Source organism: Arachis stenosperma, chromosome 4 (genome assembly GCF_014773155.1).
Source record: "Arachis stenosperma cultivar V10309 chromosome 4, arast.V10309.gnm1.PFL2, whole genome shotgun sequence".
NCBI classification, from domain to species: domain Eukaryota; kingdom Viridiplantae; phylum Streptophyta; class Magnoliopsida; order Fabales; family Fabaceae; genus Arachis; species Arachis stenosperma.
This window is the reverse complement of record NC_080380.1, coordinates 95081945-95094475: the sequence shown is the minus strand read 5'-3', so window position 1 is coordinate 95094475 and position 12531 is coordinate 95081945. Positions and strand designations below refer to the sequence as shown.

The 12531-nt window shown below is 41.2% G+C and overlaps 1 non-coding gene across 1 annotated transcript; it reads right to left on the bottom strand.

Moving 5' to 3' along the window:
- Positions 1-5197: 5197 nt before the first annotated feature.
- Positions 5198-5305, bottom strand: LOC130977700 (small nucleolar RNA R71). The gene has a single exon (XR_009085382.1). It is a non-coding gene; the product is annotated as a small nucleolar RNA R71 (small nucleolar RNA).
- Between the last annotated feature and the right edge of the window lie 7226 nt (positions 5306-12531).

Below are 12531 nucleotides of genomic sequence, written 5' to 3'. Positions count from 1 at the left end.
AAAAGAGAGTAAGCATGAAGAGCTTCTCTCAGTTCAGAGTCAAGAAGAGCCCCCACAGTCAAACTCTAAGTTTGGTGTTGGGAGGCCACAACCAAACTCTAAGTTTGGTGTTAAGACCCCATATCCAAACTCTAAGTTTGGTGTTGGGACTATACAACATTGACCTGATCACCTTGTGGCTCCATGAGAGCCACTGTCAAGCTATTGACATTAAAGAAGCGCTTGTTAGGAGGCAAACCAATTTTATTTATCTAATTTTTATTTTATTTTATTGTTATTTTGTGTTTTATTAGGTACATGATCATGAGGAGTCACGAAAAAATCATAAAAATTAAAAATAGAATCAAAAACAGCAGAAGAAAAAAATCACACCCTGGAGGAAGCACAGGCTAGCGTTCAACGCCAGTAAGATGCATCTGGCCGGCGTTCAACGCCAGAACAGAGCATCATTCTGGCGCTGAACGCCAGAAACAAGCAACATTCTGGCGCTGAACGCCAGGAATGTGCCTAGAGAAGAAAAACTGGCGCTGAACGCCAGTAACAAGCATGAAACTGGCGTTCAACGCCAGAAACATGTTACATATGGGCGTTGAACGCCCAGAATGTGCACCACACGGCGTTTAAACGCCAGAATGGTGTGCAAAGGCAATTTACATGCCTATTTGGTGCAGGGATGGAATTCCTTGACACCTCAGGATCTGTGGACCCCACAGGATCACCTCAGGATCTGTGGACCCCACAGGATCCCCACCTACCATATTCCTACTTTACCTCCTAATCCTATTTTTTGTGTTTACCCTTCCCCATATCACACTTCCCAAAAACCCTTCACCAATCACCTCAAGCTCTCTTCCCAATCACCTATTCACCACTCACATCCATTCACTCTTCCCCATAAACCCCACCTACCTTCAAAAATTCAAAAATATTTTCCCACCCATTCCCACCCTAAATGGCCGAACATTCACTCCCCCCTCTCCCTATATATACCCTTCCATTCTACTTCATTTTCACACAACACAACCCCCTCTTCCATACCTTGACCGAACCTACACTTCCCCTTCTCCTCCATATTCTCTTCTTCTTCTTCTTCTTCTCTTCTTTCTTCTATTGCTCGAGGACGAGCAATATTTTAAGTTTGGTGTGGTAAAAGCATAAGCTTTTTTTTTCCATTACCATCAATGGCACCTAAGGCCGGAGAATCCTCTAGAAAAGGAAAAGGGAAGACAAAAGCTTCCACCTCTGAGTCATGGGAGATGGAAAGATTCATCTCCAAGAGCCATCAAGACCACTTCTATGATGTTGAGGCAAAGAAGAAGGTGATCCCTGAGGTCCCTTTCAAGCTCAAGAAAAATGAGTAGCCGGAGATCCGACATGAAATCCGAAGAAGAGGTTGGGAAGTCTTAACCAACCCCATGCAACAAGTCGGAATCTTAATGGTTCAAGAGTTCTATGCCAATGCATGGATTACTAGGAACCATGATCAAAGTATGAACCTGAGTCCAAAGAATTATCTCACAATGGTTCGGGGGAAATACTTAGATTTTAGTCTGGAAAATGTGAGGTTGGCATTCCATTTGCCCATGATGCAAGGAGATGAACGCCCCTACACTAGAAGGGTCAACTTTAATCAAAGGTTGGACCAAGTCCTTATGGACATATGTATGGAAGGAGCTCAATGGAAGAGAGACTCCAAAGGCAAGCCAGTTGATGAGCGGATAATTTGTACGCTTTTTGGCATTGTTTTTAGTATGTTTCTAGTAGGATTTAGTTAGTTTTTAGTATATTTTTATTAGTTTTTAGTTAAAATTCACTTTTCTGGACTTTACTATGAGTTTGTGTGTTTTTCTGTGATTTCAGATATTTTCTGGCTGAAATTGAGGGACCTGAGCAAAAATCTGATTCAGAGACTGAAAAGGACTGCAGATGCTGTTGGATTCTGACCTCCCTGCACTCGAAGTGGATTTTCCGGCGTTCAAAGTCACCTTCAGAATTCCCAGCGTTAAACGCCGGAACTAGCACCAAAGTGGGAGTTAAACGCCCAAACTGGCACAAAAGCTGGCGTTTAACTCCAAGAAGAGTCTCTACACGAAAATGCTTCATTGCTCAGCCCAAGCACACACCAAGTGGGCCCGGAAGTGGATTTTTATGTCATTTACTCATCTTTGTAATTCTTAAGCTACTAGTTCCCTATAAATAGGACCTTTTACTATTGTATTTTCATCTTCTGACATCTAGTTCTTAGATCATTGGGAGGCTGGCCTCACGGCCATGCCTAGACCTTGTTCTTATGTATTTTCAACGGTGGAGTTTCTACACACCATAGATTAAGGTGTGGAGCTCTGCTGTACCTCGAGTATTAATGCAATTACTATTGTTCTTCTATTCAATTCAGCTTGTTCTTGTTCCAAGATATCACTTGTTCTTCAACTTGATGAATGTGATGATCCGTGACACTCATCATCATTCTCACCTATGAACGTGTGACTGACAACCACCTCTGTTCTACCTTAGATTGGGTGGATATCTCTTGGATTCCTGATACACGACGCATGGTTTTTGCTCGCCTGACAAACGAGCGCTCGCCTGACAACCGAGCCATCCATTCCGTGAGATCAGAGTCTTCGTGGTATAAGCTAGAACTGATGGTGGCATTCAAGAGAATCCGGAAGGTCTAAACCTTGTCTGTGGTATTCTGAGTAGGATTCAATGATTGAATGACTGTGACGAGCTTCAAACTCGCGATTGTGGGGCGTTAGTGACAGACGCAAAAGAATCACTGGATTCTATTCCGACATGATCGAGAACCGACAGCTGGATAGCCGTGCCGTGACAGGGTGCGTTGAACATTTCCACTGAGAGGATGGGAGGTAGCCACTGACAATGGTGAAACACTTGCATACAGCTTGCCATGGAAAGGAGTAAGAAGGATTAGATGAAGACAGTAGAAAAGCAGAGAGACGGAAGGGACAAAGCATCTCCATTCGCTTATCTGAAGTTCTCACCAATGAATTGCATAAGTATCTCTATCTTTATCTTTATGTTTTATTCATCATCTATACCCATTTGAGTCTGCCTGACTGAGATTTACAAGGTGACCATAGCTTGCTTCATACCAACAATCTCTGTGGGATCGACCCTTACTCGCGTAAGGTTTATTACTTGGACGACCCAGTACACTTGCTGGTTAGTTGTGCGAAGTTGTGATAAAGAGTTGAGATTGCAATGAGCGTACCATGTTGATGGCGCCATTGATGATCACAATTTCGTGCACCAAGTTTTTGGCACCGTTGCCGGGGATTGTTTCGAGTATGGACAACTGACGGCTTATCTTGTTGCTTAGATTAGGTATTTTATTTTTTTAGAATTTCTTTAATAATGAATTCTAGAGTTTCATGATGATCTGTTGAAGTCTGGCTGGCTGTGAAGCCATGTCTAATCTTATTGGACCGAGGATTCAACTTATCATCACAAGAGCTTGTTGATTTCTATCAATCTTGCTGTTGGAGCAATGATCTGCTGAGGCTTGGCTGGCCATTGGCCATGTCTAGTGTTTTGGACTGGAGCTTTCTTTGAAAGCTTGGCTGGCTGTGAAGCCATGTCTAATTCCTAGACCGGAGTCTTAGACTAGCATTGCAATGATTCCTGGAATTCTCATTAAGAATTCTGAACCTTTATTTTCTTTTTTTTCATATAATTTTCGAAAAAATCCAAAAAAATTTTCAAAATCATAAAAAAAAACCAAAAACGTTTTATGTTTCTTGTTGAGTCTAGTGTCTTATTTTAAGTTTGGTGTCTTGCATGCATTGTTTATTTGATCTTGGTTCTATTTTCAAGTCAATAATACAGAGAGCTGAAGATTCAGTACATGCAGCAGAGGAATTACACAGAAAAAGCTGGACGTTCAAAACGCCTAGTGAAGAAAGGAAAACTGGTGTTTAAACGCCAGCCAGGATACCTGGTTGGGTGTTTAACGCCCAAAAGGGTAGTGCATTGGGCGTTAAACGCCAGAATGTGCACCATTCTGGGCGTTTAACGCCAGGATGGCACAAGAGGGAAGATTTTGTTTTTAATGCAATTTTTTTTCAAGTTTTCAAAGTTTTTCAAAATCAAATCTTTTTCAAATCAAATCTTTTCAATCAAATCTTTTTCAAAATCAATTTCTTTCCATTTTCAAAAATACTTGCTATCAATTAATGATTTGATTCAACATTTCAAGTATGTTGCCTTTTCTGTTGAGAAATGTTTAATGTTTGAATCATATCTTTTCTTGTTAGGCAAGTCATCAATTTTTAAAATCAAACCTTTTTAAATTGTTTTTCAAATCATATCTTTTTAAAAACCATAACTTTTTCAATCATATCTTTTTAATCACATCTTTTTCAAAAAAAGTTTTCAATCATATCTTCTTCAAAATCTTTTTCAAAATGATTTTCAAATCTTTCTAATCAATTTTCGAAAAAACTCTCCCCCTCTTCTCACATCCTTCTATTTATAGAGTACCACTCCTCCTCAATGCATAATTCGAACTCTATCTCACTAAGTTCGAATTCTTCTCCCTCTTCCTTCTATTTTTTTGTTTCTCTGACACCTCAAGGAATCTCTATACTGTGACATAGAGGATTCCACATTTTCTTGTTCTCTTCTCTTTCATATGAGCAGGAGCAAAGACAAAGCCATTCTTGTTGAGGCTGACCCTGAACCTGAAAGGACCTTGAAGCAAAAGCTAAGAGAAGCTAAGGCACAACTCTCTGTAGAGGACCTAACAGAAATCTTCAAAGAAGAAGAACCTATGGCAGCCAAAAATAACAACAATGCCAACAATGCAAGGAAGGTGCTGGGTGACTTTACTGCACTTACTCCCGACTTCTATGGGAGAAGCATCTCTATCCCTGCCATTGGAGCAAACAACTTTGAGCTTAAGCCTCAATTAGTTTCTCTAATGCAACAGAATTGCAAGTTCCATGGACTTCCATTAGAAGATCCTCATCAGTTTTTAGCTGAATTCTTGCAAATCTGTGACACTGTCAAGACTAATGGGGTTGACCCTGAGGTCTACAGACTTATGCTATTCCCTTTCGCTGTAAGAGACAGAGCTAGGATACGATTGGACTCACAACCTAAAGAAAGCCTGAACTCTTGGAAAAAGCTAGTCAATGCCTTCTTGGCAAAGTTCTTTCCACCTCAAAAATTGAGTAAGCTTAGAGTGGAAGTCCAAACCTTCAGACAGAAGGAAGGTGAATCCCTCTATGAAGCTTGGGAAAGATACAAACAATTAATCAGAAAGTGTCCTTCTGACATGCTTTCTGAATGGAGCATCATAGGTATTTTCTATGATGGTCTCTCTGAACTATCCAAGATGTCTTTGGATAGCTCTGCTGGAGGATCTCTTCATCTGAAGAAGACGCCTACAGAAGCTCAAGAGCTCATTGAAATGGTTGTAAATAACCAATTCATGTACACTTCTGAAAGGAATCCTGTGAACAATGGGACAAATCAGAAGAAAGGAGTTCTTGAGATTGATACTCTGAATGCCATACTGGCTCAGAACAAAATATTGACTCAGCAAGTCAATTTGATTTCTCAAAGTCTGTCTGGAATGCAAAATGCACCAAGCAGTACTAAGGATGCTTCATCTGAAGAAGAAGCTTATGATCCTGAGAACCCTTCAATAGAAGAGGTGAATTACATGGGAGAACCCTATGGAAACACCTATAATTCTTCATGGAGAAATCACCCAAATTTCTCATGGAAGGATCAACAGAGACCTCAACAAGGTTTCAACAATAATAATGGTGGAAGAAACAAGTATAGCAATGGCAAGCCTTTTCCATCATCTTCTCAGCAACAGATAGAGAATTCTAAGCAAAACCACTCTGACTTAGCAACCATGGTCTCTGATCTGATCAAAACCACTCAAAGTTTCATGACTGAAACAAGGTCCTCCATTAGAAATTTGGAGGCACAAGTGGGACAGCTGAGTAAGAAAATTACTGAACTCCCTCCTAGTACTCTTCCAAGCAATACAGAAGAAAATCCAAAAGGAGGGTGCAAGGCCATCAACATGGCCGAATTTGGAGAGGAGGAAGAGGCAGTGAACGCCACTGAGGAAGACCTCAATGGACGTCCACTGGCCTCCAATGAGTTCCCCAATGAGGAACCATGGGAATCTGAGGCTCAAAATGAGACCATAGAGATTCCATTAGACTTACTTATGTCATTCATGAGCTCTGATGAGTATTCTTCCTCTGAAGAGGATGAGTATGTCACTGAAGAGCAAGTTGCTAAATACCTTGGAGCAATCATGAAGCTAAATGACAAGTTATTTGGTAATGAGACTTGGGAGGATGAACCTTCATTGCTCACCAAAGAACTGGATGACTTGTCTAGGCAGAAATTACCTCAAAAGAAATAAGATCCTGGAAAGTTTTCAATACCTTGTACCATAGGCACCATGACCTTCAAGAAGGCTCTGTGTGACTTAGGGTCAAGTGTAAACCTCATGCCTCTCTCTGTAATGGAGAAGCTAGGAATCTTTGAGGTGCAAGCTGCAAGAATCTCACTAGAGATGGCAGACAATTCAAGAAAACAAGCTTATGGGCTAGTAGAGGATGTTCTGGTGAAGATTGAAGACCATTACATCCCTGCTGATTTCATAGTCCTAGAGACTGGGAGGAGCATGGATGAATCTATCATTCTTGGCAGACCCTTCCTAGCCACAGCAAAGGCTGTGATTGATGTTGACAGAGGGGAATTGATCATTCAAGTGAATGAAGAATCCTTTGTGTTTAAGGCTCAAGGATATCCCTCTGTCACCATGGAGAGGAAGCATGAAGAGCTTCTCTCAAAATAGAGTCAAACAGAGCCCCCACAGTCAAACTCTAAGTTTGGTGTTGGGAGGCCACAACCAAATTCTAAGTTTGGTGTTGAACCCTCACACTCAAACTCTAAGTTTGGTGTTGGGAGGTTCCAACATTGCTCTGAGTATCTGTGAGGCTCATGAGAGCCCTCTGTCAAGCTACTGACATTAAAGAAGCGCTTGTTGGGAGGCAACCCAATGTTATATTTTATCTATTTTCCTTTGTTATTTTATGTTTTCTGTAGGTTGATGATCATAAGAAGTCACAAAATCAATTGAAAAAGCAAAAACAGAATGAAAAACAGAAAGAAAAATAGCACACCCTGGAGGAAGATCCTGCTGGCGTTTAAACGCCAGTAAGGGTAGCAGTTGGGTGTTTAACGCCCAGTCTGGCACCATTCTGGGCGTTTAACGCCAGAAAAGGGCACCAGACTGGCGTTAAACGCCAGAAAAGGGCAAGCACTTGGCGTTAAACGCCAGAAATGGGCACCAGCCCGGCGTTTAACGCCAGAATTGGCTCAGAATGCATTTTTGCACGCCATTTGGTGCAGGGATGACTTTTCCTTGACACCTCAGGATCTGTGGACCCCACAGGATCCTCACCTACCCCACCACCCTCTCTCTTCTTCTTCACCCTTCACCTATCAAATCCCATCTTTCTCTTCACCACTCACATCCATCCTTCATAAAACCCCACCTACCTCACCATTCAAATTCAAACCACTTTCCCTCCCAAACCCACCCATAATGGCCGAACCCTACCCCTCTCTCCACCCCTATATAAACCCATCTTCACTCCCTCATTTTCACACACCCTAAACACCACTTCTTCCCCTTTGGCCGAACCACAAAGCCACCTCCATCTCCTCTATTTCTTCTTTTTCTACTCTCTTCTTTCTTCTTTTGCTCGAGGACGAGCAAACCTTTTAAGTTTGGTGTGGTAAAAGCATTGCTTTTTGTTTTTCCATAACCATTTATGGCATCCAAGGCCGGAGAAACCTCTAGAAAGAGGAAAGGGAAGGCAAAAGCTTCCACCTCCGAGTCATGGGAGATGGAGAGATTCATCTCAAGGGTGCATCAAAGACCACTTCTATGAAGTTGTGGCCTTGAAGAAGGTGATCCCCAAGGTCCCTTTCAAACTCAAAAAGAGTGAATATCCGGAGATCCGACATGAGATCCGAAGAAGAGGTTGGAAAGTTCTTACCAACCCTATTCAACAAGTCGGAATCTTAATGGTTCAAGAGTTTTATGCCAATGCATGGATCACCAAGAACCATGACCAAAGTGTGAACCCGGACCCAAAGAATTGGCTTACAATGGTTCGGGGGAAATACTTAGATTTTAGTCCGGAAAATGTGAGGTTGGCATTCAACTTGCCCATGATGCAAGGAGATGAACATCCTTACACTAGAAGGGTCAACTTTGATCAAAGGTTGGACCAAGTCCTCACTGACATTTGTGAAGAGGGCGCCCAATGGAAGAGAGATTCAAGAGGGAAGCCGGTTCAATTGAGAAGGCATGACCTCAAGCCCGTGGCTAGGGGATGGTTGGAGTTTATCCAACGCTCAATCATTCCCACTAGCAACCGTTCCGAAGTTACTCTAGACTGGGCCATCATGATCCATAGTATCATGATTGGAGAAGAAGTAGAAGTTCATGAGGTTATAGCCCAAGAACTTTATAAGGTGGCGGACAAGTCCTCTACCTTGGCAAGGTTAGCCTTTCCTCATCTCATTTGTCACCTCTGTTATTCAGTAGGAGTTGACATAGAAGGAGACATCCTCATTGATGAGGACAAGCCCATCACTAAGAAAAGGATGGAGCAAACAAGAGACCCCTCTCATCATGAAATCCCTGAGATACCTCAAGGAATGCACCTTCCTCCACAAAACTATTGGGAGCAAATCAACACCTCCCTAGGAGAATTGAGTTCCAACATGGGACAACTAAGGGTGGAGCACCAAGAACATTCCATCCTCCTCCATAAAATTAGAGAAGATCAAAGAATCATGAGAGAGGAGCAGCAAAGACAAGGAAGAGACATTGAGGAGCTCAAGCACTCCATAAGACCTTCAAGAGGAAGAACAAGCCGCCATCACTAAGGTGGACCCGTTCTTTAATCTCCTTGTTCCTTATTTTCATGTTTTTCGAAAAATCATGCTTATGTTTATCAATGTTTGTGTCTTATGATCATTAGTGTCTTAGTGTCTATGCCTTAAAGTTATGAATGTCCTATGAATCCATCACCTTTCTTAAAATGAAAAATGTTCTTAATTGAAAAAGAGAAGAATTGCATGAATTTCAGATTTTATAACAGATTAATTATTTTGATGTGGTGGCAATACTTTTGTTTTCTGAATGTATGCTTGAACAGTGAATATGTCTTTTGAATTTGTGGTTCATGAATGTTAAAATTGTTGGCTCTTGAAAGAATGATGAAAAAGGAGACATGTTACTGAGGATCTGAAAAATCATAAAAATGATTCTTGAAGCAAGAAAAAGCAGTGAATACAAAAAGAAAAAAGAAAAAAAGAGAAGCGAAAAAAAAACGAAAAAAAGGGAGAAAAATAGAAAAAGAAAGAAAAAGAAAGAAAGAAAGTTGTGATCCAAGGCAAAAAGAGTGTGCTTAAGAACCCTGGACACCTCTAATTGGGGACTCTAGCAAAGCTGAGTCACAATCTGAAAAGGTTCACCCAATTATGTGTCTGTGGCATGTATGTATCCGGTGGTAATACTGGAAGACAGAGTGCTTTGGGCCACGGCCAAGACTCACAAAGTAGCTATGTTCAAGAATCATCATACTTAACTAGGAGAATCAATATCACTATCTGGATTCTGAGTTCCTAAAGAAGCCAATCATTCTGAATTTCAAAGGATAGAGTGAGATGCCAAAACTGTTCAGAGGCAAAAAGCTAAAAGCCCCGCTCATCTAATTAATACTGATCTTCATAGATGCTTTTGGAGTTCATTGCATATTCTCTTCTTTTTATCTTATTTGATTTTCAGTTGCTTGGGGACAAGCAACAATTTAAGTTTGGTGTTGTGATGAGCGGATAATTTGTACGCTTTTTGGCATTGTTTTTAGTATGTTTCTAGTATGATTTAGTTAGTTTTTAGTATATTTTTATTAGTTTTTAGTTAAAATTCACTTTTCTGGACTTTACTATGAGTTTGTGTGTTTTTCTGTGATTTCAGGTATTTTCTGGCTGAAATTGAGGGACCTGAGCAAAAATCTGATTCAGAGACTGAAAAGGACTGCAGATGCTGTTGGATTCTGACCTCCCTGCACTCGAAGTAGATTTTCTGGAGCTACAGAAGCCCAATTGGCGCGCTCTCAACGGCATTGGAAAGTAGACATCCTGGGCTTTCCAGCAATATATGAAAGTACATACTTTGCCCAATATTTGATGGCCCAAACCGGCGTTCAAATTCACCTTCAGAATTCCCAGCGTTAAACGCCGGAACTGGCACCAAAGTGGGAGTTAAACGCCCAAACTGGCACAAAAGCTGGGGTTTAACTCCAAGAAGAGTCTCTACACGAAAATGCTTCATTGCTCAGCCCAAGCACACACCAAGTGGGCCCGGAAGTGGATTTTTATGTCATTTACTCATCTTTATAATTCTTAAGCTACTAGTTTCCTATAAATAGGACCTTTTACTATTGTATTTTCATCTTCGGACATCTAGTTCTTAGATCATTGGGAGGCTGGCCTCATGGCCATGCCTAGACCTTGTTCTTATGTATTTTCAACGGTGGAGTTTCTACACACCATATATTAAGGTGTGGAGCTCTGCTGTACCTCGAGTATTAATGCAATTACTATTGTTCTTCTATTCAATTCAGCTTGTTCTTGTTCCAAGATATCACTTGTTCTTCAACTTGATGAATGTGATGATCCGTGACACTCATCATCATTCTCACCTATGAATGTGTGACTGACAACCACCTCCGTTCTACCTTAGATTGGGTGGATATCTCTTGGATTCCTGATACACGACGCATGGTTGTTGCTCGCCTGACAAACGAGCGCTCGCCTGACAACCGAGCCATCCATTCCGTGAGATCAGAGTCTTCGTGGTATAAGCTAGAACTGATGGCAGCATTCAAGAGAATCCGAAAGGTCTAAACCTTGTCTGTGGTATTCTGAGTAGGATTCAATGATTGAATGACTGTGACGAGCTTCAAACTCGCGATTGTGGGGCGTTAGTGACAGACGCAAAAGAATCACTGGATTCTATTCCAACATGATCGAGAACCGACAGCTGGATAGCCGTGCCGTGACAGGGTGCGTTGAACATTTCCACTGAGAGGATGGGAGGTAGCCACTGACAACGGTGAAACCCTTGCATACAGCTTGCCATGGAAAGGAGTAAGAAGGATTGGATGAAGACAGTAGGAAAGCAGAGAGACGGAAGGGACAAAGCATCTCCATTCGCTTATCTGAAGTTCTCACCAATGAATTGCATAAGTATCTCTATCTTTATCTTTATGTTTTATTCATCATCTATACCCATTTGAGTCTGCCTGACTGAGATTTACAAGGTGACCATAGCTTGCTTCATACCAACAATCTCTGTGGGATCGACCCTTACTCGCGTAAGGTTTATTACTTGGACGACCCAGTACACTTGCTGGTTAGTTGTGCAATGTTGTGATAAAGAGTTGAGATTGCAATGAGCGTACCATGTTGATGGCGCCATTGATGATCACAATTTTGTGCACCACCAGTCCAACTAAGAAGACTGAACCTCAAGCCTATAGCTAGAGGATGGTTGGAGTTCATTCAACGCTCCATCATTCCCACTAGCAACCAATCTGAAGTTACTGTGGATTGGGCCATCATGATTCATAGCATCATGATTGGAGAGGAAGTAGAAATTCATGAAGTCATCTCCAATGAATTCTACAAAATAGCCGACAAGCCCTCCACCATGGCAAGGCTAGCTTTTCCTCACCTTATTTGCCATCTGTGTTACTCAGCTGAAGTTATCATAGAAGGAGACATCCTCATTGAAGAGGATAAGCCCATCACCAAGAAAAGGATGGAGCAAGCAAGAGAGACCCTTCACGGTTCTCAAGAGATGCATGAGGAAGCTCATCATCAAGAAATCCCTGATATGCCTCAAGGGATGCACTTTCCTCCCAACAACTATTGGGAACAACTCAACACCTCCTTAGAAGATTTGAGCCACAATGTGGAACAATTAAGGGTGGAACATCATGAGCACTCCATCATTCTCCATGAAATAAGAGAAGATCAAAGAGCAATGAGGGAGGAGCAACAAAGACAAGGAAGGGACATAGAAGAGCTTAAGAACATTGTTGGTCCTTCAAGAAGAAGACGCCACTAAAGGTGGATTCATTCCTTGTTCTTATTTCTTTCTGTTTTTCGGTTTTTAATGTTGTGTTTATCTATGTTTTGTGTCTCTACTTCATGATCATTAGTATGTAGTAACCATGTCTTAAAGCTATGAATAAAATCCATTAATCCTTCACCTCTATTAAATGAAAAATGTTTTAATTCAAAAGAACAAGAAGTACATGAATTTCGAATTTATCCTTGAATTTAATTTAATTATATTGATGTGGTGACAATACTTTTATTTTCTGAATGAATGCTTGAACAGTGCATATGTCTTTTGATCTTGTTGTTTATGAATGTTAAAATTGT